The 16,503-nt window shown below is 44.3% G+C and overlaps 1 pseudogene; it reads right to left on the bottom strand.

Moving 5' to 3' along the window:
• Nucleotides 1-12,269: 12,269 nt before the first annotated feature.
• The window catches only part of LOC144253415 (proline-rich protein 23C-like), a 50,101-nt pseudogene continuing 45,867 nt past the window's right edge, over nt 12,270-16,503 (bottom strand).

The following is a 16,503-nucleotide window of genomic DNA, read 5'->3' on the forward strand; positions in this document are numbered from 1 at the left end:
TAATTATAATGTATAAGAAATATGGAAAAATGTAAAACATCCAATTCAATTTCTAACAAAACTATGAGATCAAAGTAATCCTCAGATTCCAGAAGATGTTCTAGAGCCATTCAGACAGTTGACAAAAAGCAATTTCTATGTAGGAGAAAGTAGGGACAATATAGCTTCGCCTTTTATTTTTCCAGAAATTATCTTTTCATCTATCTGTGCTTCTCAAGTTTCCATGTGATTCAGTGTTTTACCACTGCCTGATGTCTTACCAGGGGGAGTAAAGCTTAGATGTTTCTGCTTCACAGTGTTGAAGTCATGTGCACTACTCTGGCATGCCCTAACAAAGAGAAATTCAGAAATTAGTTGTGGTTTCAATTGCTCTAATAAATCAGTTTTCAGAGATTAATGTCAAGCATACATAAAACAAACCAATACACATAATTTTAGATTTGACTAAATTCTAAATGGTCTAGCTTTCTAGAATTCTATGTTTCCATATCTATTTTGCAAATGAACAGGAATGTTCAAAATGGAGTACTAGGAATGGAGTGCTGGGTTTGTTTGGGGAGAGGGACAGAAGTGTCAAACCTGTATTTCCTCCTGTTAATCACCCACCAGAGTAGCTCCTAATTTAAAAGGCTTAAGCTAAGAGCAAAAGTCAGGGGACAGCGAACAGGAAGAAAGATGCTTGCTTATGTCTGGTTCTGGTATAGGCTTTAGACCCATACAGAACACAGGGCAGCAGGCCCAGTCCAACTTCAGCATTTCAGGAAATAAAAATTTAGGGTTTCTAAACCAGGAAGCCACCTTATACAGTGTTTACTGTTTCATATCTTTTTTGGGGGGAGAGGGGGGAAGGGGTACCAGAGATTGAACTCAGGGGCACTCAACCACCAAGCCACATCCTCAGCCTTTATATTTTTTAAGACAGGGTCTCACTAAATTGCTTAGTTCCTCTCTTAATTGCTGAGTCTGGCTTTGAATTTGCAAACCTCTTAAGTCAGCTTCACAAGCTGCTGGAATTATAGTCATGTTCCACTGAGCCCAGCAATACATGACAGTTTTTACCCTTAAATCCATTTAAAATAACCAAGTAGTACATTAAATGGTCATGCCACATTTTAACCAATTTACCACTAATAATATTTGAGTTGAGGTTTTGCTACATTTTGCTATCTAAATAATGGGACAAAACTCTTAATATGTGCTGTTCTATTGTTTCCCTAGGACACATATGCTAAAAATTACATTTCTGGGTCAAAAGGTATACAGGCGAAACTAACATTTTTATTTGTGATTTGGGATATATACATAAAGTTTTTTTTAACTGTTTTTATTGTTTTCTTGGTGTTTGGGATTAAACCAGGGCCTCAAGCTTCTAAGTGTAAGCCAAATACACTGCAAGTTACACATCTAGTCCCACGATTTTAATGTTATGGAGTCATTTCCTCCCCCATCTCCTGGACTGAATCCAGGGGTGCTTTACTGCCGCAGTCTGGCTGGGCACAATTCAGGAGCCACTTGTCAAAAGAAACTAACTTTATTTTTAGAACTACAAACGCCAAGCAAAACAGCTCCAAAGGAAAAAAAAAAAAACCCTCAGAGCCCAACTGCCACCACCGGCTTCCACAAGCCTCTCACCCACACAAAAACTCACCACGTCCCACAATCCTCCTGCTCTTGAGGCCAATTGGCTGGGTCGCATGGGCGGAGCCAAAGAAGTCCCCCAATGAGCAGCTCCGTGGTCTGAAAGGGCAGGGAAACAGCCCAATGAGCAGCTCCGTGGAGGAGCCAATCAGCTAGATGTTGCTGGGGCCGCTGTGAGCCAATCATCAGCTGTCAGTCTGAAGGGCAGGGAAACAGCCCAATGAACATCACTGCAGAGGAGCCAATCAGCTAGATGTTGCTGGGGCCACTGTGAGCCAATCATCAGCCGGCAGCTGGAAGTTTGCTGGCAGCTGGAAGTTTGCTGGGGCCCCTTTGGCTGTGGCTCTCAACACTTTACCACTGAGCTTCATCCCCATCCCACAACCCTTTTTTAAATTTGGAGACAAGAGTCTTGTTAAGATCCCAACACCTGCATCCTCCTACCTAAACCTCTGGAGATTCTGGGATTACAGGGGTGAACCACAGTGCTTGGCTTCACAAATTATTATTATTATTATTATTATTTAGTGTGTTTTTTTTTCTTGAGACATAAGGTCTCACTGTTTTTCACAGGCTTATCTCAAAATCATGGACTCAAGTGATCTTTGTGTATGGGTCTGCAGAGTAGCTGGAATTACAGGCATGTGTCACCAAGCCCAGCTTTAAAGTTTATTCTTTTTTAAAAAAATATTTAGTTGTAGATGGACACAATACCTTTGTTTTACTTATTTTTATGTGGTGCTGAGGATAGAACCCAGGGCTTTGCGCATGCTAGGCAAGTATTCTACCATTGAGCCACAACTCTAATGTTTTTATTCTTTGTTTGGGGCAGTACTAGGTATTGAAGCCAGGATCATTATACCACTGACCTACATTTACAACCCTTTTTACTTTGAGATAGAGTCTTGCTAAACTGCCCAGGCTGGTCTCAAACTTAAGATCCTTCTGCCTCAGGCTCCTGAGCTGCAGGGATGATAAGCTTATGATACTATGCCCAGTCATCTTAAATTGCTGTTTTTTATTCTGGGTTTCCTGTCACATGTAAAAGGTCTTATCAATATGAAATTATACATCCAGGTATGGTGGTATGTACCTGTTGTCCCACATGATCAGAAAGCAGCAGCAGGAGAATCACTTGAACCTACAAATTTGAGACCAGTCTGAGCATCACAGAAAGCCTCACAAGACCCCCAAAGAAAATGGGAAAAAAGATAAAAGTGGGGTGCTTCAATAACTAACAGGGAGAAAATAACCTAAATTTAAAGGTAAGGTCTCTGGTGTGACTCAATGCCTAGCATGATCAAGGACAATAGTTTCCATGCTTATTCATATTAGCCCCAAAGCAGAAATCTAAAATCTCCAAATCCTTCTATATGATAGAATATGTATGTGTGTATGTATGTATGTATGTATGTATGTATATCCCTCCCCCAAAACTGGGGCATTGACCATAAGGACATCCTACCACTTAGCTTTATCCCTAGCTCTTCTTATTTTGGGATACAGTCTTGCTAAATTGCAGAGGCTGGCCTAAAGCATGTGATCCTGCTGCCTCAATTTCCTGAGTTGCTAGAATTAGTCATGTGCCACCAAACCCAGTTTACGATCTCTTTTCTAGCCAGTCCAGTGGTGCACACCTGCCTTCCAGCACTCACCACATTGACATAGGAGCACTCAGCACATTGACCTCAGCAGTTCAGGACTGGCCTGGCCAATATACTGGGACTCCACCTCAAACAAACATAAAACCCACAAAACTGATTGTCAATTTTTCTTTCCTTCTCCACCTCTGTGGATTGAATCCAGGAGTGTGTTACCACTGACTTACAGTCCTATGATTTTTAGTTGTTTTTATTTTTTATTTTGAGACATAAAAAAAATATCTTTCAGTTACTGATCCTTGACTTGTGATCCTCCTGCCTCAGCCTCTTGAGTAGCTGAACTTATAGATGTGCACCCCTGTACCCAACTCTATTATTAGTTTTCAAGTATGCAGTAAATTAACTGCAACAACCATATTGACCACTATATCTCCAAAACTTACTCATGTTTAACTGAAACTTTGTAATTTATGACTAATATACTAGCCTATTAAGACTAATAATAAACAAGTTCCCTTCCTATTTTATGAAATAGTTTGAGGTGCACTTGGTATTATCCAGGCTGGTAGGCATCCGCCCCTCTCCAGCCCTTGCCAGGAAGCCAGCCAGGTCAGTTGCTGTGATTATTACTGTTGCCACATTTTTAGAGTGAGAGACATGCTGAATGTTTTGCTCAAGGTCAAAGAGTCAGGCAGTGTTGAGCTTGAGTTCCTGAGCTTGAGTCTCCAGAGTGCAAGGATCTTCCCTTCCAGGAGGGCTCTGTCCCAGCCCCTCTGAGCCTCCACTCATGCCCAGAAAACCCACTTCTCTGAACCTAGGACAGACAGCACAGCAGCCATAGGAAGCAGCAAAAAATATGAGTATATAACAGGTGTGGGAGTCTTAGCACTCTTATCAGGAGAGTGAGTGAGGGCTCAGGCACAAATCCCCCACATGTGGCTCAGAAGATGAAGTTCTGTGTGTGTCCTGGCATTGCTGGGTGTGAAGGGATAATGGGAGGCCAAGCCTCCCCTGAAAGCCTCCCAATACACCACTGAGCTAATGGTAAGCTAAACACAGAGTCAGTACATGGGGGCTCTCCCTAATCTTCATCCCACAGATCACATTCAAGTCTCTGGGTGCCTAGAGGCAGGACAAGAAAGAGGGCTGGAACCACATCACTGCAAGAGACCATGGGGGGCACTGTTGGTGACCCATCCCATTGCACTTCTAATGCTCCACTCTAAATGTTTCATATCATATGTCCAAAAAAATTTCCAATAAAAAGTGAATCTGGGGGTGCTGGGGTTGTGGCCCAGTGGTAGAGTGCTTGCCTAACATGCATAAGGAACTAGGTTCAATTCTTGGCACCATATAAAAACAAACAAATAAAATAAATATATGTGTCCATCTACAACTAATACACACCCACACACAAATATAAAAGAAACAGAATTTTCTTTAAAACAAACTATTGGAGTAGTCTCAGTCCTCATTAATAGCTGAGGAAACTTGGAACCAAAAATGTAAGGACTGGCCCAAAGCCAATTAGAAAGTTAGTGTTTCAGTCTTTTCTTTCTCTTTCCAGGGACACCTTAGTGTGCTCTGAAGCCCTGTGACCTGGACCCTGCATCCTCCAGGTCCATAATCCCACTCTTATGCCCCAAGTGCTTCAGCTTTAGGGCCAGCCTGACATCAGGGGCTTCCCCCAACACATATGCCACACACAGACCCCCATGTTTCAAAGCATACCCAATACTCCACACCTCCTCTAAGGCTGCAGACTTGCCACTCCTTGGGGAGACCTGAGTTGCAGACCTGGGCCCAGGAAGGTCTGTAAGATGCTGTGCTGAGTAGTGCACATCCATTGGCCCCCAGTTGGTACCCTGCTCCACTTGAAGGCATACAGCCTCCAACATGTACCTGCGAAGCAACAGACCAAATGCAAGGAGTCACTACCCACCTTGGCCTGGTCTCCTTGATCACTCTCACCCCTCAGCTAGAAAAGCACAGAGCCGAGGGCTCTCATCCAGGAGCCTTATCACCCCACCCCACCAGCCCCAGGCAGGGTCCACCACTTGAGCCCTTGGTTTACCAACTCACTTGGGTCACAGGGGAGCATATGGCATGATGGAACAGTTCCTGGTAAAGCCCTGGTCAAATGGATTATCATTATGGAGGGAGATGAGGAAGGGAAGAGGAGCTCAGAATCAGAAGGAATACACAAGACCATCTCCCAGTGACCCTCCCTAAGTTGGTCAGGTAAGCCAGGGCTCAACCTGGGCCTGAGGCCAGGCTCTAGGTACAGGGGTGCCCAAGAGTGAGTGACCCAGGGCCTCCTGCCTTCAGAGGCTCCTAGGAAGAGTGACCTCCCTAGACCCACTTGTGAGTAGCTCTCCCCAGACAGTGCTGATCCAGCACCCACCTCTCCTGCCTTCTCAGGGCTCCTCATCCCCTTGTGCCTCCCTTTGCAGGATCCTTGCTCTGTCTCCATTGGCCACACCTGTCCTCCCACCATGTTCTTCCATGTACCTTTTAAGATCTTTCTAGTGCTGCTCTGCTCAACTGATCCAAAGATGGTGTCACCACCCTGCTCCTACTTTACTCTCTTAATCTTGATTTTTTCTAAAAATTTACCTTAACTGAATTTCACCATCTGGGAGAGCAGTGGCAGTGGAGGATACCCAGACATATTTTCCTAGTCAAAAATCAGATTTTCCAGGAAAACATGGGCTGCAGGCCTTCAGTATACAAAGCAGGAAAGGTCAAGCTCAAAGGTCATTTCCTTCCCTGGACACTGACTGGCATCTCCTCTCCCTTATTCCACTTTCTCATTCTGCTGAGTCCATCTATCAGCCTCAACCCCTCCTCCTTCCAGACCAGGTTGAGTTTCACCCCAACTTCAAGAGCTTCAGCTAGCAAACACTCTGTTATAATGGAAAGTGGCCCAGCAGCACCTCTATCCACCCCCAATTCTCCCATGGCAAACATATGAAGACTTTGATCTTCAACACTATTCTCTACCAGAAGGAAAGATGATTCCACATCAGAACAGTTCTGGAATATGTCCAAAATGCAACATGAATCATGTCCTCTATGAGGTTCTGCCTTTTTTAAGGTGTTCACAGCACTTAAGAAATGAGTATACCACCAGGTGCAGTGGCACACACCTGTAATCCCAGTGACTTGGAGCATCACAAGTTCAATGCCAGGCTCAACAACTTAGAAAGGCCCTCAACAATTTAATGACACCCGATCAGAAAACAAAATATAGCAAGGGTTGTGGATGCAGCTTTGGTGGTAAAGTACCCCTGAGTTCAATCCCTCGTACCAGAAGAAATAAATTAATAATGGCAGATTATTTTAAAAATTACAGAATTTTTAAACCTAGAGAAAAAATTTTGATTATAATATATATATATATATGTATATATATATATATATATATATATATATAATGTATAGAAAATATTGATTGTACATAAGGTATAGAAAATGCTTCAAGGAATGATAATAAATTCTTAAGAACTGATCAGTAAATGTGAATACCTTCCTCCCCCCACATGGAACCCTATCACACAACTGGAATCCAACAACTCTGAGGCACACAGACCAGCCTCTCTCACTGGCTCCACTCCTGGGACTCCTGCTTCAATTCTGTGTCTTAAACACCCTCACACTCCACAGGACCAAAATCCAGCAGCATCTTCTTCTTGCCCCATCTTCTGACCAACTTCCTGCTGCCTATCCTTCTTCCCCTTATCCTGGGGGATCAGGGCATCAGGCTTCTCTGTTCCTTTCTCTCTTTCCTTCTATCCCCAAATGTTGATTCTTCTGTTTATTGGTTCACTCATTTATCCAGATGTCTTTTCTTTGTGTGCTGGGATTGAAGAATTCAGGCCCTTGCACATGCTAAGCACAAACTCTACCACTGAGATGCACCCCCATCAGAAGTATTTCAGGGCATCAAAAATACTTCTCTCAAACTGGGCACCATGGTGCACATCTATAATCCCAGTGACTTGGGACACTGAGGCAGGTTTGAGACCAGCTCAGCAACTTAGTCAGACCCTGATTCACAATAAAAAATAGCAGGGACTGGGGATGTAGGTCACTGATAAAGAGCCCCTGGGTTCAATCCCCGTAGCAAAAAACAAAAACAAAAACAAAACAACAACAAAAAACATCGTCCAGTCACTGCACGGGGGTGGAAAGCACCCTGCAAACAGCATGGCCAGCATACATTCAGAGCAGTGAGGTCAGCTGCAACACGAGGCCCTGAGCACCATGGGAAATGGCCAGGGTAGAGTAGAGAGAGAGAGTATCATGAGAACCATGTAGGCAACGCAGCTCACAGCACCCAGGTACATTCAGAGGAGAAGCCCAGAGAATTAAGTGCTGAGACAGCTACTTCTGGTTTCAGAGGCTGTGTCCAGTTCAGAAAGAGTAGTCTGAAGAGGTATGCTGGCTTTGGCCATTAATGAGAGCATCATTCTGACAGCAAGGGTTGGACTGACCCGGGCCAGGAAGTGAAGGGTAAGCTAGTGAACAAGGGCAAGTCTTTCAGGGAATAAGACCCAGAAGGTACAACAGGTAAGGGTGGGAGTTGTATGGCTTTTAAGATGAGGCACAAACATATGTAGATGACCATGGGAAGGAATGGTAGTGAGGTAATAGCAGCACATAGGGCACTTTCTGGTACCAGCCACTGTTCTATGTGATTTACCTGAATTAACCCACAATTCCCTCTTTTATTACAGATAGGAAAATTGAGTGACCAAGTGGCTAATTAGCATACCCAAGGTCTCCCTGCTGTTCAGTTCTAGAGCTGTAATTTGAACTTATGTGGTTTTTACCAGAGTCTTTGCCACCAACCACCAAACAAGTGACTCCAGGAGGAGTTGCAGTCAGGGAATGGAGTATGGTGGGAATGAAAGTTGGAGCATGGGGTCAGTGCCTGAAATTAGTGCTGCCAATAATGGAAGGTAGCCCTGTTTGTTGAATGCCAGAAGGCAGACCACATTTAGGTCCCTTGAGACTTGGGGATCCTGGTCTTGGAGAGTGTCTCTCTGAGCAGAGGAGAAAGGCCAATGGCCTCTGTCCTGACCTGGGATGGAAGAACCATATGATGGAGAAAGGGAAAAGGCTGCCATGCAAACTCAATGATATACTAGAAGCTGGAGAGAGGAGAAGACAGGCAGACCACAGGGCTGAGAAAAAGGGTCAAGCATAGGAGTCACAAGTGGGAGAGGGAACCACATATGGCAGTGGTGGGGTGCTGAATAAAAGGATGGAAGGTGATGAGCAGACAGGCTCCTCTGTCTGTTCAGCTGTCTCAGGGTCTGCAGCTTCCCCTCCCCCACTGATGCTGCCCACCAGTGTTCCTGAAAGAGCCTTTAGTCAAGTGATTTCCATACTAAAGGAATCCCATGGCAGAGATGCCCACTCCTATCATTCCTAGTTGAAGCTCAAAGAAAAATAAATAACACAGAAGGGGAAGAAAGTAATGAAACTGTTCCTCACAGAGGACATGAGGTTCCATTCGGAGGGAACAACAAGGAATGTTGGGGAAGAAGCTTAGTGGTCCTGCACCCCTGACTCAATCCCCAGTGCTGGAAAAACAGCAAAACTAAGGACTCCTGCTCTTTGGAAGATGCTATGAAGAAAATAAAATGACAAGCCATGAAATGCAAGAAAAGATTTGCAAAACATAGATCTGAAGCCAGTATAGAGAACTCCTGAAACCCAGTAAGAAAACAACACATTTTTTTTTAAATGGGCAAAAGATTGGAGCAAACACTTCACCAACAATATACTCATGGGTGAGAAGACATGAGAATATGTTCAACATCATTAGTCATTAGGAAAATACAGATTGGAGCTCTAATGAGATACCACTACTCATTCATTAGGCTACAATTTGAAAACAAAAAGAATAGCAATAAATGACAGTGTCAAAATCTAGTGAGGATGTGAAGCAACTGGAAATCTCATTCATTCCTGGTAGAAAGTAAAAATGGTGCAGTTGTTTCCTAAAAATTCCCACATATGTTTACCTTATGACTCAGCAATGCCACTCTTAACAATTTATCCAACAGAAATGAAAACTTATGTCCACATGTCTCTGCACCAATGGTTGTTATAGCAGCTTTATTTATAACTGCCCAAAACTGGCTTGGCACAGTGGCCCATGCCTGTAATCCCAGTGGCTTGGAAGGATAAGACAAGAGGTTGGCAAGTTCAAAGCCTCAGTAACTTAGTAACTTAACAAGGCTTTAAGCAACTTAGTAAGACCCTTTCTCAAAATTTTAAAAAATTTTCAGAAAGAAAATATAAGGGTCCTGATGGTGGGGTGGGGTGAGGCTAGGAATGTTGCTCAGAGGTTAAGCACCTCTGGGTTCAATCCCTGGTACAAAACAAAACAAAATAAACCAAAAATAATAATACCAAAAACTAGATACAAAGTAAAAATCCTTCAATAGATGAATGTATAAATAATCTCTAGAGAAATACAATACTATGCAGAAACAAAAGACAATAAACTACTGATATGAGCAACTACATATATGGATCTCAAATGTGTCATGCTCAATGGATGAAGCTAGACTAAAAAGCCTACAATGCCATTTATACATGATTCTGGAAAGAGAAAAACCACAAGAACTCAGAGATGAATGGATTCTCTGGGGTAATGGAACTGGTTAACCTTGATCTTGGTGGAGAGTATACAATGTCATTGGTCAAAATTCCTAACTATAGACAAAAAGAGTGAATTTTACTGTTTTTAATTATTCCACGATAAATGACATTTTTACAAAATGTTACCATGCTGCCCAGATTTCCACTACTTCAAAACTACTTCCCATGCTTGATGATCTTTCTAATCTTGACCCCCACAGGATCAAACTCATTGCCCATGCCACCTTGTGCTTGAACTAGATCCTTTTCTTCATCATTCTGTTAACACCCTACTTTCAGGTTTCTGTGCCTTTCTGCAAAAGTGTACCTCTCATAGTAAATGCCCTCCTGTCTCCTCTCCAAGTGCACACCAAGGACACAGAGAGGGACATGTTCTATTCTACAGCCTGGGTCTTGCCAAACTCCCAGTCTCTTTCAGTCTGCTAAATCACTCAGGACTCACCCCTTGGCTCACTGCGTTCCTGGGTATCTCCCAGTGTTATTCTGATTGCAGGTTGTTTATCAACACAAGTAAATGATGTACTTACTCACCTCTACACCCATCCCTCAAATAACTACCACCTAGCACACCCAGCACACAGTAGGCTTTCAATTCAATGCACCCAGGAGGGAGAATGGCCAGCAAGCTCCAGGGTATGGAGATATATAAGCTGAATCTTCATAGATGGGTCTGGAAGGACTTCTGAGGCACCATCAGGGCCAAGCCTGCGGATAAAGCACAGAAAATGCCTAATTGCAGAGGTGTAAGTTGCCTCCACACAGCCAATGGCACAACACTCATACCACTTACCTGATTCTCATAGGGTGCCTGGCATTGCCCACTGCCACAGCTTTGATGAACAACTGCAGAATGAGGGGGAGAAGGAGGGCCCCCGTGGGTACAGCCACTAGGATGCTTGGCACAGGCTAAGAAGTGAAGCCATGGAATAGCTCCTTCTTGGCCCAGCCTTTCAACCCGCATCATCCCCTCCTTCCCTCCCACCGCAGCTAGCAGCGCCCACCAACTCTCACTCTCTGGACTGGACAGTTAGTCCAGTACAACGAAGTGAAACCTAACTTCACCACACTGTCCTCCCACCTGTTCCTTTTCAACTTCTTTTACGCTACTCTGTGGCCCCCGTAGATTCTTAACTTCACAGGCATCCTAACCCTCCCATATCCCTGACTCCACTGGCCCTCCACATGTCCTTCAAAAGTCCTCCCAAGTGACTTCTCCCTCTAGCCCTGCCCTTGGTCTCCCCCATTCCTTCTTGGTTGTTCACCCCTACCTCCCCACCACACTAGCTCTTCACAGTGTGGGCCTTTGGGACTGTGTGGATACATCATGGTATAGTCCAGGAATGCCATGTGCCTCCTATGCATGATGAAAAGCATACAGGTGGCCAGCATGGCACCCAGGTAGAGGCACAGGGACAGGAGGAGTAGCAGGTAGAGCTGGATGTTTGATGCCTCACACAGTTATTCAAACACCTGCAATGGTGATCAAACGTTTAGGGGAGAGGAGGCAGGACTGAGGATACCTATGAAATGGCCTCCATCACCCCCTAATCCTGAGGCCTCCCCCAATTCAGCCCTCTAGGCCTTCTGCTCTTGCCCTACACACAGGTTTCATCTCAGAAAGAACCTGGCATTTCCAGGGTTAGAGCACAGTTAGGACCCCATGGCTCATCAGGTCACCTGTCCTGAGTGATCTATATAGAGACAAAACCTGCCTGGTGTCGCTTGGAACAGGATATAACATCTCTGGACCTCTGTTTTTACAGAAACTGAATCAAGATGAAAAAACATCCTCGCCCATCCAGACATCTGCATTTGTGAACCCAAGCAGGATGGGCACATCAGAGAAACACACTCAGAACCCAGGAAACCCTCCAACTGGGACATCCAGACCAAGACAGGCAAAGATCCCCAGGACATGGCAGCATTCAGCTTAAAGGGCTGAGGATCTAGTATCAGCAAGCCAGGAGAGGGGACAGTCACTACTTTTCCTCCCCGACTCCACCAGGCTCAGCACAGATGAGCTCCTCTCTTTGGCATATCAGCACCTGTTCAAGCAAGAACAGCCTCCATGGACAGCTACAGACACAGAGGTGATGACATATATAAGTGACCAACAGAGGCTGAGAGCCACTTGAAGCACTCTGGGAACATGGTCTGATACTCCCATCTGGCATACTCATGATGTGAGGTTCCTGGTCCTGTCCAAGTGCCTAGGGACAGGTTGGTGAGTGGACAGGGAGGAGGAGCACTCACCTCCACACAGACGTCACAGCTTTTGCAGTGGAAGGTTCGGGGCAGGAGGTGAAAATAACAGGCGGGACACCACGACATTTCGTATAACCTGCCATTCACTCATGCCATGTAGGGAGCCTCAGGGTCCTGCTCCAACGTGCCAGGCAGGGAAAGAAGTTTGGGCAGTGGAGGAGGCTCTTGTATCACTCTGCTGCTCAGGGCAACCCATAGCATCACTGGGCAACAAGAAGGTGGGGTGGAAGTAAACAGGGGAATCCTGGTCCTTGTTGAGCAAGCTGACAATTCAGATAGGCGGCAGTCAAAGAGAAGGGGCTGTCCAGCCTCAAGAGCTCTGTATGTTGCTCCCCCTTTTGGAATAGTAATCAGTGCTTGGAATTGTGTGAAATGGGAAGGAGGAGGTGTGAACTACATGGTGTTTGAAGAATATGTAGGCCTCTCATGCCAGCCTGCCCAGGCCTCTCTTCTAAAGCAACTGGGAAACCTCCCGGGATTCTGTTTTTTTCACACTTAGTGACTTGGGAAATGAAGTGTCAGGGCCCAAGTAATGATGACAGGATACGAAGGGATCCTGAGGTCACAGGTGGGGTCAGCCCTTTAGAAATAACCCCAGTAGGCACCAGCCCTTTGGGTGCCACCTCCCTCTCCCAGGGGTCTGAGGCCTTACCTCTGTGTAAGATGCCTGGGTCCGATATAGTCATAGAAATGAGGCTGTACATAGTGAGGAGGCAGAGAAGACCCATGGCCACTGGAAAAGCCCACTCTTTTTTGGGCCAGTGCTCAGCATCTGAAACCAGGGCCAGACTCAGTTCTAATGTGGGGCAACCCGGAGCCCCCATGAGGCCCTGCTCACCTGAGGTCAGTCTCACACACCTTAAGGGCAGATCTGAATATCCAGGTAGAGACAGACCCTATTTCCTTTACCAAATATCACCAGCATTATCAGCCTCCCATACTTCTCTAAAAGCCTCAGGCTCCCCATGTCTCTGTGCTTCTAACTAAATATCCTCCTTCCCCTCCTGGCCTCCCTCCACTTCCCTGCCTCTGCACTCTCACTGTCTATTTCATGTCTGTCTCTTGGTGAGAAACCTGGCAGCTGGCATGGAGACTCACGGAAAGGTGAAGAATATTGTGCTCAGAGAGACCAGTGCTGTCACAGTCAAACAAGCCCAATGTCTCAAGAAAAGCCAGGATCTGGCTGGGGGTGGGGGTGGGCACCAGAAAGCATTTGAGATACTCATGCTCTGATGCCTGCTCTCAAATAAATGAGAGCCAACCGCTCCTTCTCCTGGCTTGGCACCCAGAGTACCATGACTACAAGTGTGACATCAGAGCAGTTCTGGAATGGGGGCTCTGGCTGCTTCCAGTGCCCTCTGAGAGCAACCCTCCCCTGAATTCACATACACACTTGTAGACTGGGAAATCCTGCTTTTACAATGGTGGCTTTGTTGGAGCTGGTGAGGATGGGATCTGGTTTGTCCTCCAAATGTTCATAGGCTGGAGGCTTGGTCCTGGGTGTGGCAGTGTTGAGCTGGTAGCACCTGCAAGAGGTGGGGCCTAGTGGGAGGTAATTGTGCCACTGGGGATGAGACCCTTGGAAGGGAGTAATAAACTTCTCATGGGCCCCCATTAGTTCCAGTGAGAGAGGCTTGTTATAAAAAGAACAAGACTCATGCTCCCCATTTTCTTGTCATGCAGCCTGTACCCCTTGCATTTCCTCTCACTATGATGCCATTCACCATGTTGTGAGCACTCTCACCAAAGGTTAATCACAGGGGCTGCCAAATGTTGGACTCTGAGCTAAATAAACCTCATCTCGTTATAAAGTACCCATTCTTGGGTAATTTGTTAGAGCCAGAGAAAGCAGGCTAATACAGAGACCATGTATTATGGTTCCTGGGGAGATGGCATGGGGAGAAGTTTGGTGATGGTTATCCACTCTCAGGCCCAGTGCTAATTGAAGTAGGCAGTGCTCATTGCTCATCCTATCTCTATTTCTTTCTTTTTCTTTAAATAAGAGTTCCAGTTTGGGGAAGGAGTTATCAATCTACAAAACTAAATAACTTCCCAGTTCCCCTCAAAATGAAAAATAAAATGTGTTGGGGATGTGACTCAATGGATAAGCAACCCTGGGTTCAATCCCTGATGATGATGATGATGATGATGATGATGATGATGATGTTGATTATGATGATGATGATACTTGTACATGTTTATGGCATACAATATATTTTGAATCATGTGTATACTGAAGAATGGCTGAGTCAAGCTATTGAAGATATACACTCTTTCATATACTTATTTGTAGTGAGAACCCTTAAAATCTACTGTCTCAGTCATTTTCATGTGTATATAACATTACCAACTGTAGTCATTCTGTTGTATGTTGTTATTAACTGTAGTCATTACATTGTATATTAGATCCTTGAAACTCATCCCTCCCATCTAAGTGTAATTTGATCTCCTGTGACCAGCATCTCACCAGAGCAGAGCCAAGCCACCCTTGGGCCCCTGGCAGTCACTACTCTGCTATCTATTTCTTTTTTTTTGATATTTTAAAATAAATGATAGAAGACTGCATTGCAATTCCTATTACACATATAGCGCACAATTTTTCATACCTCTGCTTCTATATATACTATGTTCACACCAATTCACATCTTCATACATGTACATTAGATAATGATGTCCATCACATTCCACCATCATTGCTAACCTCCTGCCCCCTCCCTTCCTATACCACCCCTTTTCTCTAGGTAGAGTTTGTCTTTTCTTCCCATGCTCCACCTCCCTACCCCACTATGAGTCAGTCAGCTTATATCAGAGAAATATTCGGCATTTGTATTTTCTTGGGGGGGATTGGCTCAATTCACTTAGCATTATCTTCTCCAACTCCACCCATTTATCTGCAAATGCCATAATTTTATTCTCTTTTATTGCTTAGTAATATTCCTTTGTGTACATATGCTACTCTTTCTTATCCATGGTTGGTTCCACACTTTAGTTATTGTGAACTGTGCTGTTGTAAACATTGATGTGGCTGTGTCCTTGTAGTATGCTTTTTTTAGGTCCTATGAGTTCAGCTTTTCTAGATCCCACATGTAGGTGAGATCATGTGATATTTGCCATATGCCTGCCTTATATCGCCTAGTAAAATGTCCTTTGGGCTCATTCATTTTACACCAATGACAGGAGTTACTTATTGGCTTAAAGACTGAATAGTGTCCCCTAAAACACATTTTCTGTACCCATTCCTCCATTGATAGACACAGCTTTTTCCATTTCTTGGTTATGAAAATAATGCTGAAATAAACATGGGATGCAGATGTCTTTTAAACTGAGATGCCATTTCCTTTGAATATATACCAAGCAGTGGGATTTTGCACCATAGGGTAGTTCTATTTGTGTGTGTGTGTGTGTGTGTGTGTGTGTGTGTTTGTGTGTGCTGGGGATCAAACCCAGGGCCTTGTGCATGCAAGGCAATCACTCTACCAAGTGAGCTCTATATGTAATTTTTAAAGAAATTTCCCATAATGATTTCTATAATGACTGTGCTAATTTACATTCCCTCAAACCTTGTATACAAATTCCAGTTTCTCCACATCCTAACCAGACCTCAATCTTCTTTTGTCTTTCTTTCTTTTTCTTTTATTTATACTGGGAGTTGAACCTAGGGTACCCTTGAGGTATATCTGTAGCACTTTTTACTTTTTATTAAGAGACCAGGTCTCATTACACTACTGAGGTTTATCTTGAATTTGAAATCCACTTGCCTCAGCCTCCTGAGTTACTGGGATTAAAGGCATGTGCCACCAAGCCTGCTTCTTTTGTCTTTTTAATAATATCTATTCAATAGTTGTGAGATGGCGTCTCATTATAGTTTTAATTTGCATTTCTCTAATGATTAGTAATGTTGAGCCTCTTTTTCAGGTTTCTGTTGGGCAGTTGGGTTTCTACTAAGAATGCAGTAATGTTTGGGTCACAATATACCATCAACTTTTATGTTGATTTCTGTTGTAGCACAGGAAGGAGGGCTGACATGCATTGGGACATGGGAGAAGGTCAGGAGTGGTACTGGAATCATAATAAGGTCTATTAAGCTTTGGAGCTGGCCATGCTAGCCTTAGTTTTTTGTTTTTTTTTTAATTAGGTATATGTGAGAGCAGAATGCATTTTAATTCATTGTACACAATTGCAGCACAACTTTACATTTCTATGGTTGTACAGGATGTAGTGTCACACCATATGTGCAGTCATACATCTCCTTAGGGTAATGATTTCCATCTCATTGCACCATCATTCCTACTACCATGCCCCCTCCCAAACTCTGCCTCCA

Source organism: Urocitellus parryii, chromosome 2, assembly GCF_045843805.1.
Source record: "Urocitellus parryii isolate mUroPar1 chromosome 2, mUroPar1.hap1, whole genome shotgun sequence".
Classification (NCBI taxonomy): Eukaryota; Metazoa; Chordata; class Mammalia; order Rodentia; family Sciuridae; genus Urocitellus; species Urocitellus parryii.